Source organism: Emydura macquarii, unplaced genomic scaffold (assembly GCF_026122565.2).
Source record: "Emydura macquarii macquarii isolate MOO-44397 ecotype Brisbane River unplaced genomic scaffold, CSIRO-AGI_Emac_v2 contig_2890, whole genome shotgun sequence".
NCBI lineage: Eukaryota > Metazoa > Chordata > Testudines > Chelidae > Emydura > Emydura macquarii.
In genome coordinates, this window is record NW_027133027.1 from 2,976,247 (window position 1) to 2,995,538 (window position 19,292).

Below are 19,292 nucleotides of genomic sequence, written 5' to 3' on the forward strand. Positions count from 1 at the left end.
CCATGCACTTTGGCCTCAAGGGGACAGTGGTCTCCCAGACAGGCACATGAGCAATCCTCAACCCAAGTCATGCATAAGTTAAAGTCAGCAGCATGGCTCTCGTGCAGGGTGTGTGCCTGACATCCTTCACTCTCTATCCTGGCCATGAAGCCCTGAAGTAAGGAAAGCATTTTGCCCAAATATGGGCCAGCAATTGACCCCACAATATGGACAGAATTCAAGAGCTCATGCCATTTTTTACTGGCACATACCTCTTATTTGACAGACAGTAACTATTGCTGTGTGTTAGTGTTAGTGTTAACCAAGGCTGATACCTAGTATTGCCAGATCAAGATTGTTGTCATGAAAATCCTTGAAGTCCTGGCAGTGGGTGGCTTTATCAGAAGTCTCCCCTTTACTGTTTAGCAAGTGCCATGGTTACAAGCCTCGCTAGACTGATGATATTCACATGCAGGAAACAATGCAAGGAAAACAGGATTTGCACGGCTCCGGCTATGCTGCCCCAAGAATTCCCGGAAGTGATTGTACTTTATGAAACCGTCTGTGCACTGCTAGATTGTCTATAGCTTTTAAGGTCAAGTCATATCACACTGTGTTTGAAATGCCTTTTGTAATAATGAAAACTGTTTATGAACCAGAGTACATGCTGTATTGTTTACCCTGAGGTTTGGTTAAAAGGTGCTATATTTCAGCCTGTTTTTCAGGATGGCACAAGGAATCTATCATGGGCCTTTTGGCATCAGTTTAGGATCAGTTCAAAGGGGGAATGTCCATCATGTCAGTTGAAATATCTCCGTGCATGAGGAAAGTCACGCAGCAAGCATGGCCACTGGGTATGAGAGGCTGATGAAAGTGTAGAAGGAAAATCTCAGATGCCTGTGCGGTTTGTATTGTTAATTTCCAGAGCTTCCTGCAATAGCTAAATTGTCTCCTCAGAGAGGGGTGAGGTGCTGCCCCAGTAACTGCTGCATTGGGCAAGGGTCGCTTGCCGGTGGATTCTCTGTACCTTGAAGTCTTTAAATCATTATTTGAGGACTTCAGTAACTCAGTCTTAGGTTAGGGGTCTATTACAGGAGTGGGTGGGTGAGGTTCTGTGGCCTGTGTTGAGCAGGAGGTCAGACTAGATCATAATTGTCCCTTCTGACCTTATAGTGTGAGTCTGAGTGGAAAGAGGTATTTTTTACAACCATGTGGGACAACAATGGCATCTGCCTATTAGTAAGAGTGCTGGAAAGCAGCCACAAATTCAAGGTTCCCTCTTTGCTAACTCCCTGATTCTTTAATAATAGCAAGGGCTGGTTGGTGCCAGCATGGGTTTATGAAACCGAGGTCGAAACAATAGATTTCTAAACCTGGTGCATTTCACAGGAATGCTCAAACACTATTTTCAGTGCCTGGTGCAGTTTTAACAGTACTTAGGCTAATGATCATCGTATAAAAGCTCCAGCAACCAATTTAGGCAGCTCAGAAAGTGACAGAAGATTTTTTTTCTGCAAGCCTCTGACTTCATCTTCTACTGGACGACTACATATGCTTATTAACTGAAATGGATGTTAGCCCCACTTTTCCTCCAAGTCACTATAGCAGAAGTAGGTTGCCTATGCAGCCTGCCAATTACTGACAAAGCACTGGGTTTAAAATGAACCAGAACGTCTCATGTCAAAGTGGTAAAGAGGAACAATCTTTGTAACCTATTAGCTGCCATTCAAAGCAATCTAATGGTTACAAGAGCATTTGTGCTCAGAAATCATTTTGATGTGGCTGATGGTAATGTCATTTATGGTGTCAAAGATATGACAGCCAATTAGCAGTTGGAAGACAAATAGCAGGAATGAAATGGTTGGTTTGCGGAAGGAGGCTTGAATTAAGGATCAGAACAGAATGAAATCTGCCAAAGCTGATAAATCCATGACAAAGATACTGGAAAAAAACTGCAGTCGGTGAAGATCAGCAGTCATGTACCTTAAAAAGAAAGGGGACTCGAAATTAGCGTGTGGTGTTCAATCAACATCAAACAGTCACAAAGGACCCAGAAGTCACGTGTGTGTCACATCAAACAAATATTGTGAGACTGGAATCGGGAGCTGAATTTAAACATTTGGAGGAGCAGTTTCCATTAGACCAGCTGTTCTGTTTTTGGACACCGGGCCAAGCTGTGAATGTGCACACTCCAGACTCTGAGCCCACCCCTCTCTAACCACGAAAGAGAAGGGAATGAATCCAGACCCACTACATCTGAGGGAAGGGTCAGAAGAGTAGCCCCTCTCCAATGGCTCCCCTCCACCCATCGTCCCTGGGGAGAAAGGCAAAGAGGGAAGACACTGTTCCCGCTAGAAAGCTATGATGGGGCCTCACAGCTAAACTGCCTGGCACCTCTTTCTGGTTGCAGCAGGGCCAGCAGCTCTCCTCTCAGTCCTCTTGACTGAACCGTTAAGTGATTGGGGAATGTGTCTTGGGCCCAGGGTGTGACAAACAGGATGAAGAAGAATTTGCCCAGGTAGGGAAAACCCTCCTTGATACCCAGTATCAGGCCATCTTCAAGGGTAGCTGGAAAGAGAACATGTTCACTCTGGAGATGACAGGAGAATGGTAACTATAGTGTGATGATGGGGAGGAAAAGAGGTTACGACAAAGTGAGCATTTTTTTACATAATAATCATCTCGGGTGTCAAGAGGTGAGACTTGCTGATTATGCAAAACTTTCTCACCTCCTTGTTGCTTTGTTCTCCCTGTCATCCACCTTTCTATTTGTCCATTGCATCCACCTGTTATGTACTTGCCATAAATGTAGATTGTGTGCAATGGTGGGCAGGGATTGTCTTTGTATTCCATGTCTGTACAACATTCCACACTGGGGCTTTTGATCCACGAGTGGGGCTTCTAAACAGTACTGTAATACAAGTAATAGCAGCAGCCACCTAGAAAATTACATACGGGAAGAGGCACTTTTCTCTGCTGCTGTTAGTCCTGGAACAGTTTGAAAGAACACATAGATTACAAATTCCTTTTGCAAAGGGTGAGCACATCTCCTTGACAGAGAGAGAGAGAGAGCGGAAAACACCAATCCAATCCTTTTTCCATCACAAGAAGGGGACTGTGGATCAAGGAAATCTGTCTGATAACTTGGCAGGGTTACTTTTTCAAAATATGTTGTTCTCTTTTATACTTCTATGCATGTTACAAAACATTTTCAAAGTAGAATGCAGTTCAAGATAGAGGGTCTGTAATTTTTGCAGGAATCTGTTGACTTTCAACTTAATATGTGTATAACAAGCAAATTGTGGTTATGTATTACAACATAATCTCTGGATTTATAGCTGATTACAATAATCATTAATCCACTAATCCCCATTTTTGTCCTCTGATTGCAGGGGATGTTAATGGCTCACTTCAACTTGTATGGCTCTTAGTTTAGCATAAATAGTTAACATATATTCTATATGTTCCGTCTTGTATTTAGCTGTGATGCTCTGAATATCTTTCCCAGACCTGAAGAATAGCTCTGTGTATCTTGAGAGTTTCTTTCTCACCAACAGAAGTTCATGCAATAAAAGATATTACCTCCCCCACCTCGTCTCTCTAATATCCTGGGACCAGTAAGGATACAACAACACTGCAAACAATATAACCTCTTGAGTTATTCTCTGTTTGTATCTGAATTTTCTTAACTTTTTTTTTTTTTTTTTTAAACTCCAAGCATTCAAAAATCATGAGTCCAGCAGCAAAGAATTGCGCTTGGCTAAAAAAAATTATAATTCTTAAAAAAAAAAAAGAGAGAGAAAATTGGGATTTTTTTTTTTTTTGCATTTGCCTTCTGGTTTCTTAGCCTTTGGGGTGTGCTTAGTTCATGTTTTCAAGATTTTTCTTTGCAGCATTAAGGTTTAGACATGTCCATCATGGCAAATTCCAACAGAGTCTCGTCTCCTTGCAAATCAAGTGTCACCTGGATCGCACTCTGGCAATGTGGTTTTAGGTGTCTGACAGTATATTCAGTTTACGTCCATCACTGGCAATTCTTTGGTGCAGCTGAAGCTCTGTAATTGTTGTCCATGCAGCAGCATTCCTTGGCACGTGAGCTTTGGAATTCGTTGGTCTTCCATTCCTATGATATGTCCATACTAAGAGAGCTGTCGAAACTGAACCAGTGTTGAACGCAGCAACGCCTCCACCAATTTCAAATAGCTTTGTTTTTAATCTTGTCCTTCCACTTAATATGGATCAATTGGCAGAGATGAAGAGAATGGGAAAACATTAATCCAGTGTTTTGTTTTGTGGTTTTTTTTTTGGGGGGGGGGGTTCCCCACTCTTCGTCAGCACACATATTTCACTTCCACACAAAACAGTTGGTATAACTGTCGATCTATAGATCCTCAGCTTCATGGCAAGCTGGATTTCACAACATCCCCACAGAAGCCACTGAAGGGCTGAAAATGTGGTGGCAACTGCTGTTTACGTGAGCATCCACATCTTTCAAACAGCTTCCAGCACCATCTGTGGTGCTGCCTAAATATTTGACAGTTGCCACCTGCTTGTTGTCCCACCTGGATATGTTAATGTTGAGCTGGCTGTAATCTGGAGCTGAAGAATCTTTCATGGTAGTGGCCAGGGACTTGGTTTGGTCCAGATAAATAGCCAGACCAATGCATGCTGCTTCTTGCCTGGTCAGTCTGGACATCAACTGCAGTGATTCACCAAACTGAGCCAACAAGACATTGTCATCCGTGTATTCAAGATCTCAAAGCAGAATGGTCTAGAAACTTACTTCATTTAAAATGAAAGCTGAGATTCTCATGCAGTCTGTTGATTCCAGCAGCTGGGATTTAAGAAATGAATTAACTATTGCAAGACCTATGATAGAACTATGAGATTCAGCAACACTGTTTTCCTCAAAGTGCAGCATGAAAGCAGCAGTATTTTTGTGGATTCTGTTTTGGGTCATTTTACAACAGAGAAATTCAGTTTTCATGAATTTCCCCATTTTAGCCATTTTCACATTTAAAAATGTGTAATATTAGAAACTTTGCATGCCCCTATCAAAATCTAAATGCATTTCAAGCTTGCTATCTTTGACTAACTGGATGGCTTTTTGAAAAGTACAACCCTTTTAACTAGTATGTAAATATCTTCCAAAGTGACTACTAATTTTAGATTCGTTACCTTAAGGGTGCCTGATTTGCTCAGGGTAGGTACTCAGTACTTTCTGATAAATCAGACCCTTCTAAGATGTTTGAGGTTGAGCACCCCAAAACTGAGGCACCCAGAGTTATTCGTCTCTTTTGAAAATCTTGGTAGGTGTGGGTATGCATGTTAATTATTTATATTGTGTTGCTGCTAATCAAGATCAGGGCTCCTTTGTACTTGGCACCATACAAACACACAAGACCTACACCGAAGAGCTTAATGAGAGCTTAATTCAGGAATAGGAAGAAAGTGATGAGGACAGCAAAGGTAATTTTGAAATGAACATTGACATTTATGGGATCACTCCCATGTTTAAAGTTAAGCTGGATCAGGGCCAAATGCTCAGCATGGTACTGGATAGAGCCCTATTTTTGGTCTCCGTATTTAATATTTGTTCAATAATGTTAATGAATAATTCTCAGACTACATGCAGTTTTCAAAAATGTTCATTATAATAGTTTATTTGTTGTCAATTTATGTGATCGTTCCATGTGATTTTTATTTTTGTTTCCTGATTGAATGAAAAATTTTTGTTCAGAAGAATGACAATTCATGCACTTCCAGTATGAATTAATAAAGCTTTCAAGAGTCACAAATCCTTTAATAAATATCATAATTGCCCATATATTTTTGAATGATGAATATTGTGACCTCATGAAAGCAGCAAATCAAATTTCTCATTGATCTGAGAATAGATTCTCAAATCTTTCTAAAAATTTGACCAGATGTATTATGTCTGTATAAGACATATTTATGCAGAAAGTACACATTATGCAGTACATAATAAAATATTACACATTATTAGAACAGAAGTTTCTTCCATATACAGTATGAAGATAAATTGATCATGATCCTCAATGTTTATACATAAACTTTAAATTCCTGAATTGCTGCCAAGAGGAGAGAGACAAAAAGGCAATATTCATGAGAAGGTATAATTTGAACTACTAATATACATTGCTGAGTTCTAAATAAACTAAACAATAAGGAAAAAGACACTAGACAGTTGAATGTAAACCACTGCCAAAAAAGTGAATAAAATGTTAGTATTTACAGGGTTTATTTAGCATTTATAAGGAATTGAATAGAAATAATACTAAATATTATCATCATGCTATTTATATAAATATTCATTTGCTTCACTGGATTACTTTGCTTGATTCTGGTCCCCATATACATATGAATGGCATTTGTCAGTCTCTGACAGAATCATGGAGCCCGCAGAACACAGCACTGTTCTCGTGAGCTTTGCAAATACAGGATGCACGATTCTCCTACATTTGCAGACCTTCAGGAAGTACTGGAACAACCAGGATCACAATGAGGAAGATGAGGATGCCTTCAAGGGGAGTTTGTTAATGGACATAGTGGGGGCGGGGAAAGGAGGAATTCCAAGTTGCTGGGTGGCATCCATCAATTAGCTGAAGATGGTGGGGCACTACTTCTGGGCTCAAGAAACGAGCTTTGACTGGTGGGATTGCATTGTAATGCATTTGTGGTGGTGATGAATAGTGGCTGCAGAACTTTAAGATGCAAAAGGCCACATTCCTGGATTTGTGTACAGAGTTCATCCCAGCCAACCAGAGTAAGAGTTGCATTGATAGTGGGGAAGTGAGTGGTGATGATGCTCTGGAAGTTTATAACATTGGATTTCTACTGGTCAGTGGAAAATCATTTTGGAGTTGGCTAATCCATAGTGGGAGGCCACTGCCATGCAAATGTGTTAGACCATTCTCTACAGGACTGTGACTCTTGGCAATGTGCAAGAATTAGTGTGGGTGGATTTGCAGCAATGGGGTTTCCAGACTGCAGTGGGACAAGAGATGGCATGCATCTCTACTTCGGCACCAGCTCACCTTGCTCTTGAGTATATCAACAGAAAGGAACACTTTCCCCTTCCCCTCCCCATGGTTATGCAAGTTTGATCATTGGTGATGCTTTACTGATATCAGTGTAGGTTGGTCAGAGAAGGAGAATAACATGCTTGCATCTTTAAGAAGACAGGACTGTCCAGAAAACTGCATGCAGGAATGTTCTTTTCTAAGTGTCTGATTACCATTGGCATCCAGCCTACCCTGTGCTTCTCTGGCTCATGAAGCCATACTCTGGCCACCTCAACAGCACCAAGGAAAGATTCAACTGTCTCAATAGGTGCAGAATGACAGTGGAATGTGCTTGTGATAGATTAGAGGGACACTGGCAGTGTTTACTCTCCAGATTGGGATTTTTTTTTCTCTCACTCAAAACCATTGGTTATAACTGTCTGTGTCCTGTATAATATCTGTGAGGCAAAGAAGGAAAAGCTGCTGCCGGGGTGGAGGGGCAAGATGGAGCAGCTCTTGGCTGAGTTTGAATAGCCAGACATCAGGGCTACTAGAAGATCCCACATGGAACTATGGGTTTGAGGGATGTTTTCAAGGGGTATTTTTCACAGGCATCCACAGTAGTGTTCTCTCCTGCTTTACTGAGATAGTATTTATACCTTTTCAGCAAGCTCAACAATAGATACCAACAGACAAAAAAAAAAAATACATAATTGAAATTACACAGGACAGATACTATCAGGTCCAGGGCTTCGCCTTCTGCTATGAATTGTGTGGTGCTTGCTGTGCTGGGCATTTTCCTAACTTTGTGAATTCTGTGGTGCTTGGTGTGCATATATAAGTACTGTTTGAGTTCTTGACTGCTGCAGTATTTGTAGTAAACTAATAAAGACTCTTTTGTTATCCAAATATCAAACATTACTGAGTGCAAAAGTTCTGTGCATAATCACTGTGTAAACCAACACATATGATGTTCTATGAACTTTTCATACAACTGAGTGAAACTTTTTTAAAATTTCTATTAAAAATGCATGTCCATTTGTATAAACAAAAAACTTAGCTCAGTGTAGTCCATTGTGTCTAAACATATAGACCTGTGTGGAAACCACAGATTAGTGTGTATGTGGAGCTGTGGTTTTCCTTGTTGTCTTCTGGTGTGAAGTGGTAAGGGTAAGGATGTGGTCCTTGATGCCATGTGGATCAATGGGAGTGTAGGGAGCAGAGGCCATGGAGTTTTCCAAGGAGTGAAAAGGCTGATGCATCTGGGATTTTTGGGCCTGTGGATCAGCCACGGTCTGCAGCATTTGAATTTGCTGCCTGAGAAGATCCATTCAGTCCTGATGCATTTCCAATTGCTTGTCCTTGCCTTTCTCCATGCTCTTGATCATATTGGCCCTCCAAGCCCATTGTTCATGGTCTGATGCAGCACTGGTTTGTAGGATCTTGCAAAATGTGTCCTCCCTAGTCCTCTCTCTCTCTCTTCCCTTCCCCCAGCCCCCCAATCATCCAGGTCGGGCCTTCTGTGGGTGTGGAAGTGTGTCCTTCAAGGCCATCATGCCAAAAGCACCATTTAGCTTCACAGTAAACAGAAAGGGATAGACAAGTTTCAAAACTCCCTTCCCCTATTCCCATAAATACTTTTAATAAGATATGCTTTTAGACACTTCATATTTGGAATAACTTGGCACAGCACTGCTCTCCAACTCCAGCCACGATGAGTACGGTCAACTTCCAAAAAGGAAGACTAAAGGGATCTTCTGTTGCATGAAGCTATAAAAATTAATCCCTTATTCCATTGGTACAATAAGGACAATGACTACTGACACTACTTTTCATAGGCAGTGGTGGTTTTGACTGATTATCTCACTCCTGAAGCTATGTTGACCTAACTTGTAAGTGTAGACTAGGCCTTAGTTTAGGGACACATTCAGTACCCATTTTAGTCTATTGAACTGCTCCCATTGACTTGATTAGAAGCTAGATAAGGTCCAGACAAAGCTATACCAAATACTGAATAGTATAGAGAAGGTCAAGGGGAAGCTCCTACAAACCTTTTCTCAAAATACAAGGATAAATGAAATTGAAAGGGAATAATTTAAAAAAGCAGTAAAGGAAAATTATTTTTTGTACGGTGCATATTTAACCTGTGTCATCCATTGCTACACGACGTTAAGGACAAAAACTTAGCTGAATTCAGAGTATAATTAGACCTTTAATATGCGTAGTGAGAATCTCCACACCTACATTGGACGGGATTTTTTTTTAAACCTAATGGATATAAATCCCCATGCTTCAGGGCATAAACCAACTGATGCAGCTTAGAAAAAACCAAAGTGTACCATGATTGTCCACTCTGGCAAGCTTTCATCCATACGTGGCTTTATGTCATTTGCTTGTTCTCTTCCTGTCTTTTGTGAACAGGATAATTGCTAACTACTACTTCTAGTGTATTTCCGTGCAACAACTTCAAATGCTCAACATCTTGAAAATACAGGGTTTTGAGCCAAAAGTGGAATTTGCAAGACAATCTATGACAAATCCTCACGTCCCCAACATTTCACAGAATGTGATATGCTGAGAATATAAAAAATGCACAAACGACACTGAAAAAAAGTTGTGCAGGAATCTTTTGACCAGTTTCTTTCGCTCACCACTAGTAAGAACAGCTTTTGCAAACTTCGCTTACCATGGGATCTAGAGTAACACCTGGCATGTGATGAATATTTACCTTCAGAAATGTGACCCAAGTTGCATGCCTGGGGTTAGGAAACAAAGTTTCAGGTCAAGATCATGATTTTAAAAAATGGCTGCCTAAAGTTGCTTCCCATTGACTTCAGTGGGAGCTGCTGGCCACTGAACACTTCTGAAAATCAGACCTATTATTTAAATGCATCACTATATATTTAAGAGCCTATCTTTAATCACCTAGGTTTGAAAATATCTAGTTTCTTACCTGCACTCAGGAGAACTCATCCAAGATTTCCTTTTAAGATACAAAATTCATACGGGTTACTATTCTCTGATTTCAACTTGTTGGGAAAGTCATATCTAGCAATTTATTGTTCCGAACTTTTTGTCTATACAGGATTATAATGTGCTTTTCTGTTACTATGGCATCCCACTAACTTGAGTAGTAATCTATGTAATTCAATCTACATATGTAGCCTCTGGGGCAGTAAGCAAACTCAGTTTTGTCAAGCCCCTCAATCATGAGGTTGGCTTAAAAAAGACATGAGGTTTTATTTAAAGTAACTGTGTTCTTTTTATTTGCCTTCTGATTTTGAATATTTAGGATGCACCAGGATCAATCACATTTTTTAAGCTTTTCTCTGCACCCATGAAGGCTAGAAACATACTTTTAAAAGAGGGGGGGGGAAAAGCTGATAATGTGGTGATCACCAGATTCCAGAAGCCGGCGCCTTAGGTAAATCAACAAACATTGCCAAACTCTCCATAAACACGGCAGTCGTCTTAGAAAAAATTCAAACCAAGTTATAACTGGAGAACACACTCTAGAGTAAAATAATATAGTTGCATTTACATCGTTCTGTGACATATTCAAAAATGACTCCTCAGCACAATGATGGGAAAAAGTCTGTTTCTGAGCCAGCAGGAGTGAAAGTGCTTTTCTTTGGCTTTTTTGTGAAAGTTTGCCCAGCAGCCCAAAAAAACCCCCCAAACCATCAAACAAATAGCTGATGAAATATGCAGTATAGTTTTAGCCATGTCGGTCTCAGGATATTGGAGAAACAAGGTGGCTGAGGTAATATCTTTTATTAGACAAACTTCTGTTGGCAAGAGCCAAGCTTTTGAGCCACACAACTCTTCTTCACATCTGGGAAAGGTACTTCCAACATCACAGAAAAGTGCAAGGTGGAACAGATTATTTAGAGTAAGTAGTTAGCACATATTGTAAGGGGTCATTCAAGGTGGAGTGGCCATTAATATCTCTGTAGTCATAGGACAAAAATAGGGGTTTAGTGGGTTACAGATTGTTGTAATAAACCATAAATCCAGTGTGTCTGTTCAGTCCATGATTTTTTGTGTCTAGCAGAACTATGAATTTAAACTTCCAGGTTCATCTTTTGAAAGTGTTGTGCAGGTTTCCTTTGAGGATGAGGATCAATATGTCAGATATAGTGATTTGTTTTGTGAACCTTGTTTACCCACAGGTGATAGGGTGTTTTTGTCTTTTATCATTTTCTTGTGTGAGTTCATTCAAGAGTGTAGTGATTGTCTTGTTTCACCCACATAATTTTACTGGGGCAGTTAGTGCACTGGATGAGGTATACCATATATGATAGGCATGCATAGGATCCATGGATCTTGAAAGGTGTGTTGTGGGGTGTGTTGATTGTAGCAGTGAAGATATGTCTGTAGATTTTGCATCTGTTGTTCTGGCAGGGTCTGGTGTCCCTTTGAGTTGGTGTGTCCTGATCTGTGGGAAGCTTGCATCTGATGATGGGCTTGGAGAGGTTGGGGGCTGGTTTGAAGACCAGCAATAGGGGGTTCAGGAAAGATTTATTTCAGGATGGGGATCCTCAACAAGTATGGGTTGTAGATGTTTGATGACCCCATATAGATTCCAGTGTGGGATGGTAGGTGATGACTAGGGGTGTGTGATGGGAGGGGGAATGGTTTTGGTATTAAAGCAGGTTCTCTTGGGGTATTTGGGTGCCCCATTCCATGATGCAATCTGCTTCTCTGGTGGAGTGTCCTTGTTTGGTGAAGGTGGTTTTAAGTGTATATTCTGGACTCTCCTTGAGGCATATTTTGTGGTATCAGAGTTCTTGGTGTGTTTGGTGTGGTTACAGGATCTATGAAGATAGGTATGGCGATCCATGAGTTTCTTGTTTATGATTGTTTTTTAGGCTTCTATTTCTGAAGCTGATTGTGGTATCCAGGAAGTTGATGCTAGTGTGGAAATAGTCCAGAGAAAGTTTAATGGCTCCATGGTGGTGGTTGAAGTTATGGTAGATATCTCTGGAGGGAGTTTAGGTCATCTGTCCACAGGATGAAAATATAATCCATGTATATCATTGGTTTTGTGGTGCATTTTGTCCAGAAATTCTTCTTCAAGATGGACCATGAAGAGGTTGACCTATTGGGGAGCCATTCTGGTACTAAGTCTGTTTCCATGCCTTGGACAAAGTGCGTGTTTGTTGAATGTTAAATTGTTACGGGTGAGGATGAAGTGGATGAGTTTAGTGTTATGTTTGGGGTGGATATTTGAGGGTTCTCATTGTATTGTAAATATTTGAGGCAGGCAGCTACGTCATCATTGTGTATACAGAAGTGGCAAGGATGGTGTTCTGCGGAACAAGGCTAATTTTGTGGAGGAAGTCAGTTATATCTTCCAGGAAGCGGCTCTTTGTGTGATGAATAATTTGAGGATGGTTTCTATGAATCCCAATATTCCTTCAGTAAGAGTGCCATGGCCAGATATGATGGGTCTGCCTGGGTTCCCTTGTGTATCTTGGGAAGCCTTGTGTATCTTGGGAACCCTGGAATGGGTTCTTTGGGGATGAGGTGGTAGAGTTTCTCTTAGAGTTGTTTGGGGAAGGGTTTGATGATATCCTTATGTTCCTAGGTAAATTGTGGTGTTGGATTGTCTTTGAGTTCTTTGTAGCAGGTGATGTTGGAGAGTTGTTGGTTGGCCTCGTTAATGTAGTCATCACTGTTGAAGACTAGAATGGCACCCCCTTTGTCTGCTGGTTTGATCACTCTGGTGGTTAGATTTGAGGGATTGTATGGCTGTCCTCATGGCAGTGGAGAGATTATGGTGAATGTGATGGTTAAGGAATTTGCAGTCAATCAATGTAATGATCAAGAGTTTGGTTTCATCCACTTTGTGGTGTCCAGTCAGATGGTTCTTTTTTCTTATGATTGTCAGTGGGGATGTGCTAAAATAGGCATTTATATAACTTTCTAACATGAAAGATGCCTGGGGAAGTTCTATTATATGCATTTTTTCCTCTTACTCAGTGTGTGGACTACTCTAAATAGAATCACAAAGTATAAAATCCTGCATCACCACCAAACAACCGCCTGTCTAAGGAGAAACACCTTAAATACATTTCACAGACTCATAACTGCTGATTTAATGCTGCCATTTGCCCCTCTTTTTTGTTGTTGTACTTGAAAGCGCTGACCACATGTATCCTGTTTTAATCAAGGACAATAAAGGTAAATGAGGCCAGAATTTCTCTTACAGGTACTGTTTGGTTGGAGATTTGGTGGGCTGGAAAAAAGGCATTTGAGGCATGTCTACTAGGATGCCTTAATAAAGGACGGCAGCTTCTTATCATGTTTCATCAGCCAGCTGTGGCCTCTGTTATTTCCCAATATGCATGCTCTAAAATTTTGCAAGTTGACAGCAGTATAATTTGTGGCATTTCCCCCCTTTTTGTTTGCTTTATCTGACTTTTGAGCTTTTATGAATACAAGGGGAAACAAACTATTTTTAGATCTCACATAGTTTATTTTCACTTACATTTTAAAACTAAATCTGGGTGGAAGAATAAGTTCCAAATTGCAGTGATATAGGACTAGAACAATGTGAAATGTGTTAATTTTCCAGGGGAATGGGCTTTATTCAAAATCTTGTGTTCTATGCAGCACATTTAGACCTAAGTATGTTGTAAGATGCACAGACACACCCTCATTCTCTCCCACCAACCCCACTCCCTGGTTTGTGGCCCAGTTGGACCAAACTCTTCAGAAAACTTGGCATGATGTGATCATTATAATTGACTACAAAATTATATCATTACCTGTGAAGCTTCGATATTGGAGCTCTGGAGGGCAGACTGCGGCAAAAGGAACTGAAGCCATATCTTTGGAGGGAGTGGGGGTGGCAAGCAGATGTTTTCAGGAGAGGAGGTGGCTTCCTTCAGCAGCATCTAACCTGGTCTGATCCAAAAAGCCCCTTAAAGCAAGTGAAAGGCCTCTAAGGGTATGTCTACGCTGCAATAAAAGACCCACAGCACTGCCATGGCTGGCCTGGGTCAGGGGACTCAGGTTCATGGGGCTCAGGCTGTGTGGCTATAAAATTTGCAGTGTATATGTTCGGGCTTGGGCTGGAGCTCTGAGTCTGAGACTCTGCAACAGGGTAGGATCTCAAAGCCCAGGCTCTAGGCCAAGCTACTGTCAAGCATAGGAAGCGAGTTATATGGGCCCGTGGTGCCCCTGCTCCATCAACATTGAGGATGGGGGGGCCCAGGCTCTACCAATACTTCTGTGGTGCTGGGGGGCTGGCAGTGGAGCCTTCAGTGGTGCTCGACCATGAAGGTGCAGAGCGCAGCAGCCCCCAGTGCCCAGGGTGGCCCGGCCGTACTTCCTCTGCTTCCGCCTGCCTCCCCCATCCCCCTGCTACACTCTGTGACTGGCCAGGAACCCCTCCCAGCCCTGCCCCTTCCCCCTGACCCTCTCCCATGCCCCAAGCCCCAAGCAGTGCCGTGCGGCAGTCGCTCCCCCCTCCCTGCCCCGCCCCTTCCCCCTTGCTCCTCTCCCATGTGATGTAGGCCCAACGCCCTGGCCAGGACCCATTAGGCACCACCAAAAATTATACGAACCTAGTGCCCATGCTGTCAGCATGCAGCCACTCCTCACATTCCCCATCAATTGCACAGACATTGGCTTAGAGCTACAGTACAGCCCTTAGTTTTCCCATTAAAGCTCTTGCACTTTAAGTGCCTTTTTTTCTTTCTTTCCGTAACCAGTTATGGATATTTGTTTTATGTATGAGAAAATCTGTCCAAACTCTTTGTTCCAAGTTCTCTCCAGGTGCCGCACTGTTTTCACCATTCTTTACAAGTACATGGAGTTTGTTTGCACTAATGTTAGGAAAAATAAAGGAATGGTGTTGTCAGTGTTCGGGGGTGCAATTCAGAGCAGTGAGGGATTGTCTCTCCACTTGGTGCCTTACAATGCTTTGCTACTGTAACTCCCTGCCTGGGATGTTCACAGTCTGCAACAAGCATGCAGGCTGCACCCTGAGTCTGTGCATAGCTCCAGCCCTGGTCCAGTAACTCTGACCCCAACAGCCTGCCCGCAACACACCAGTCACACTCCCTGGTCTCTATTAGCATCGGTTACAACCAGAAGTGTGACCCCCAACACACTCCCAGTCCCAAATTTCCCAAAAACCATGTGCTCTGCAGTGTGCAGCCCATTCCTGGACAGTTCAGAGAAATAATAAAATTTGATTGGTCCTCCAAAGACACAAGCGCATCACAGCTTGCAGACTTAACTGAGCTTCCCCCTGTTGGTGTAGGTATTCAAGCTCCCCAAGAGGCAGTGGTTGTTTCAACGGGAGAAGCCCTTCTGTCAACATAGCACTGTCTACCTTGCAGGTTAGGACAGTATAACTACATTGCTCAGGGGTCTGGATTTTCCCGTGTAGTTATATCCATGTAAGTTGGTAGCGTAGACCAACTTTGTTTCATGTGGCAGGATGACCTCCTGCTGTTCTTCCCTTTCCCTGGTCTTCCTGTCCCCTTCCTGGTTTCTATGGAAATGGGGCTTCCATTGTTTTTGGTCACATCTTGCTTAATCCCATTGGAGACTGGTAACTAGCTGCCTTTCATCCTGTCAAGGAGGGAACCTGTTTCTCGGTAAAGCTTAATATCAATGAGTATCAATAATGTGTTATATAGTATTTACATACATTTTTACTATGTTAATCACCAGTGTGTCATAGTCTTTCATAAGAGACCTCACTCTGTACATTTTTATAATACAGTAATGTATACAATCAGTTGATTCAAGTGTTTATCTCTTGAGGTTCAGCCACTCGTCTTTATTGATCAGTAAACTTTTGCTGTATGTATTTTGGAAACTTAGACCCTGATCAAGATTCTCTCTCCTACTGGATGTAGATGAAATACTGTCTCCTCTCCCACTTGTTAGCTTGATAGCTCTGGTGACCTGATATGTAAAAATGGACCTTCATTGTCTTTGCCTGAAGACCCGACTGGTCAGAAAATTAAATATACATTCCTTTGTCTAAGGCAGACTGTGCTTATGCATTGCTTGCCAAACACACTTTAAGACTATAATTCTAGGACATACTCATAACTTTTTGTACACATCCTGTGCATACATCATGTAAAAATAATGATCAGTAAGTTATTAGTTTTCAAATGATCCCTCACAATGCATATTTTGTACAAAGACTAATACAGTAGCCTGTAGGATGTGAATACAGGGGTGCTTAGGGTCACAGGCATTACAGTGAATTCAGCTATTCATTAACCAATCATTAAACTTGTTAAAAACCACGCACCTTGAAAACTACTTGATATTCCCATCAGACAGCTTATAGAAAAAATGCAGTAACTTTTACTAACAAACAATTTTTATAGCTAAAGAAAGCTTCCCAATGACATTTCAGACATCTGAAATCCTATAATTTATCACTCCTGAGGAAATATCAAGCAAAGAAACTACAGCATTAATAGACTTGCATAACATAAACAGATGTGCACAAAAAGGGAGTGACTTCGGTGCCTTGAGCATTCTATCTACCTTGTCCCCATTTAGCTTGGTTTCATTGCTGTTTTTCTTCCTTCTAGACATTGCAGCTCCTAGTTTCTTCCCATTGCTACTATGGAATCTGAAAGCTTCTTCTGTTCCACTGTGCGATATTTTTTTTTCAATGGAGTTTAATTCCAATTAGTCAGCTTTGCTTTCTCAGCTTTAGGGTTTTTTCTTAACATACATTCATTTTGTTTTTCTTTTGATCTCCCAGTTTGACCCAGAGATCACTGTGGGCACAGCATAAACAGATTTACAAAAATCATGATTACAAATGTGTAATTCATTTGCATGTCAATACTACAAAAAAAAACTTTGCAAAAACTTAATTTAAGAATGTAAAGGAAGGCTAAAGAGAAGAATAGTTAGTTATATTAACAAGACATTTAAGTTAAAGCTCTCTTTCATGTGCTTTGAACTGTTGCCTTACTGCATTTGCCCCTGATTCAACGTGATACTTAAGCAAGTGACTAAGTTTTAGCACATGAATAATCCACATATTTGGATTGTGGAATCAGATCAATAGCTAGAGTGGAGAGAAACTGAATGCTTTTGTAAAAGGTCATGTTTTGCACCTCCAAAATCTTGATTCCTGGAAAGGCTAGAGGGAATGGGAATTTAAATTATTCATGGGGAACCATTCCGAAACTCTAACCACCAGTTTTTGTATGTAATTTTAAAAGTCACTCATGAAAATTTCAAACTCTGAGGGTGGATACTGTGTGCCTCTCTAGCAATTGACCTGACATCAGTATTGTAATATTCTAGTCCAGAAAATGAAGGTAGAACTACTTAACTACTTTACTATCGTACCTGTAGCTCTGGACATTCTAATTTTAGATTTTGCCTATGGTAAATAACTGGAACGGAGGTGTGGTCTATACTTAAAACTTACATCAGCATGGCTGTCTGTTGGAGGGTGGGTGATTGTGTTGGGGCTTTCCAAAATTCAAGAATATGAATTGTTTTTAACAGCAATGGCTTTTATTGAAGTTTCTTCACCATCCAAGTAGCTGATTCAAATTTTCAGTGAAAAATGTTACACTGCTCCCGTCCCATAGATACTTTGCAAACTCAAACCCTGTCTTGTTATGAATATTTATTCCAGTTATCTCTAACTCTCATTGCAGTCAGACAGGTATTAAAACATACACTACCCATTGCTATCTGCAGTTTTGCATGCCTGCTACAATGGTTATTCCCAAAAGAACCTGCCCTCCATTGCTAACATTTCAGATTACTGCATTCTTAAGCATTTTGTCTTTGAGTTTTTTCTTCTGGGAATGACAAGAAAGATGACTTCACTGCTGTAGCCATTCTACCTGTGGGTATACTGTGCTCCGAGGTTCTCGAATGTCCATAAATGGTACCTACAATGGGTCTAAACAAATAACTATTTTAATCACAAAATGACTGAAATTCTATGTTGAACTGCTAAAATATTGCACCAAGCCAAACCATATTAAGAAAAGCGCAATCAAGGTGAAACATCCTTGTACTAGGAGACCCTCATTGTCTCAGGAAAGCAGCAACAAAATCCATGGCCAAATCCTGTTTGATATCTGAAAGAGACTTTTAGGGCTAGATGAAATAGGACAGGATAGTCTGACAGTAATTTTGGCTATATGGTCATAGCACAGATCTCCTTTACACTGGTGAAAATCAGGCAGACTAATATCAATGTAGTGAGGCAGTACAAAAATGGTGCAAATGAGAGCAGAATTAGTCCCATAGAGTTCACTCCTCCATACACCAATGAGTTAAACCACATCAGTCAAGATAAATATGCATTCAAATACAATAGCTATCACACACAAGGCACCTTGGAATTACATCTGTTTGCCTGCATCCAGCAAAATCTATAGAACTGCATGCGCAGTTTTTCCAGACTCCAGATTTTACCCACAGTCTTATGTGCATGGAGAGCTAGATTCTTTTCTTGCTTACATTAGCGTATATCCAGAGTAACTCCAATGATTGCAAAGAGTTATTCCATACTTACACTGGTATAAATGAGAGAAGAATCTGGACTGCAGACTGAATTTCATGTGCTAGAGTGCTAATAAGAGTATGCACAAAGCTTGGTACCTGAATGTGCAAAACCTTGAACATGAAAAACTAGCTGCTTTTTCAGCAGCTGGGCTGATTTCCTCCCTACCCCCATTTCTCAGAAAATCTGGCTCCAATGTTATTTGAATATATATTTTCAAACTAATGCACATGTACACATTTCATTGCTCTGTCATTTTTCCTCTTGCTCACTATACATATTTTGTCATTTTCTTAATTTTTCTTTTTAACCATAGATATTTTCCAAGATTTCCTGGGCAAGATTTGTATTTAATATACATTTTCATTAATTTCTATTTCTTTGGTATATGCATAGCACAATTTATCTTCTCTCTGGATATTGTACCCCTTTCTTCCATCCTGTATCTAGTAGTCTGTTGGGACTCTATAGGCCTGATCAGTGAAGTCAGTTAACACTCCCATTGACTTCAATGAGTGCTGGATCAGGCCATAAGCTCTTCAGGATAGGGACGGTCTCTTGCTCTGTTTTGTATAGTGTGTAGCACAACAGGGTCCCAATGCGGGATGGGAGACGGGGCTGTTTCTGATGGTAAGGATATCTGGGCTGATTGTTTGTAGAGTACTGCCACTTCAGCCTATGTTGTCCCAGTGGTGTCAGAAATGTTGAATACAACTGGGGAGAGAATACAAGTTTATAGGACTGCAGAGGTGAGGAACTGT